Source organism: Leptidea sinapis, chromosome 23 (genome assembly GCF_905404315.1).
Source record: "Leptidea sinapis chromosome 23, ilLepSina1.1, whole genome shotgun sequence".
In the NCBI taxonomy this organism is placed as follows: domain Eukaryota; kingdom Metazoa; phylum Arthropoda; class Insecta; order Lepidoptera; family Pieridae; genus Leptidea; species Leptidea sinapis.
The window spans coordinates 13,654,590-13,655,120 of NC_066287.1; positions in this window are offsets into that span (position 1 = coordinate 13,654,590).

The following is a 531-nucleotide window of genomic DNA, read 5'->3' on the forward strand; positions in this document are numbered from 1 at the left end:
ATTTTTCAAATCCAAGATGGCTGTCGCACAAAATTATGATTTCAGCAATATGGATATCGTATCCTAGGTTCTCGAGAGTGCAGAAAACAATTTTGGGATCATTTTCAAATCCAAGATGGCCGCCGCTCAAAAGTATGATAACTGCATTATGGGTATCGTATCCCAGGTTCTCGAGGGTGCTGAGATCGATTTTGTGATTTTTCCAATCCAAGATGGTCGCCGCTCAAAAGTAAGATAACTACATTATGGGTATCGTATCCCAGGTTTTCGAGGGTGCTGAGAACGATTTTGTGATCATTTTTCCAATCAAATATGGCCGCCGCTCAAAAGTATGATAACTACATTATGGGTATCGTAACCCAGGTTCTCGAGGGTGCTGAAAACAATTTTGTTATAATTTTTCAAATCCAAGATGGCCGCCGCACAAAAATATGTATTAAGCAATATGGATATCGTGTCCGAGGTTCTCGAGGGTGAAGAAAATAATTTTGGGATCATTTTTAAATCCGAGATGGCCGCCGCTCAAAAGTA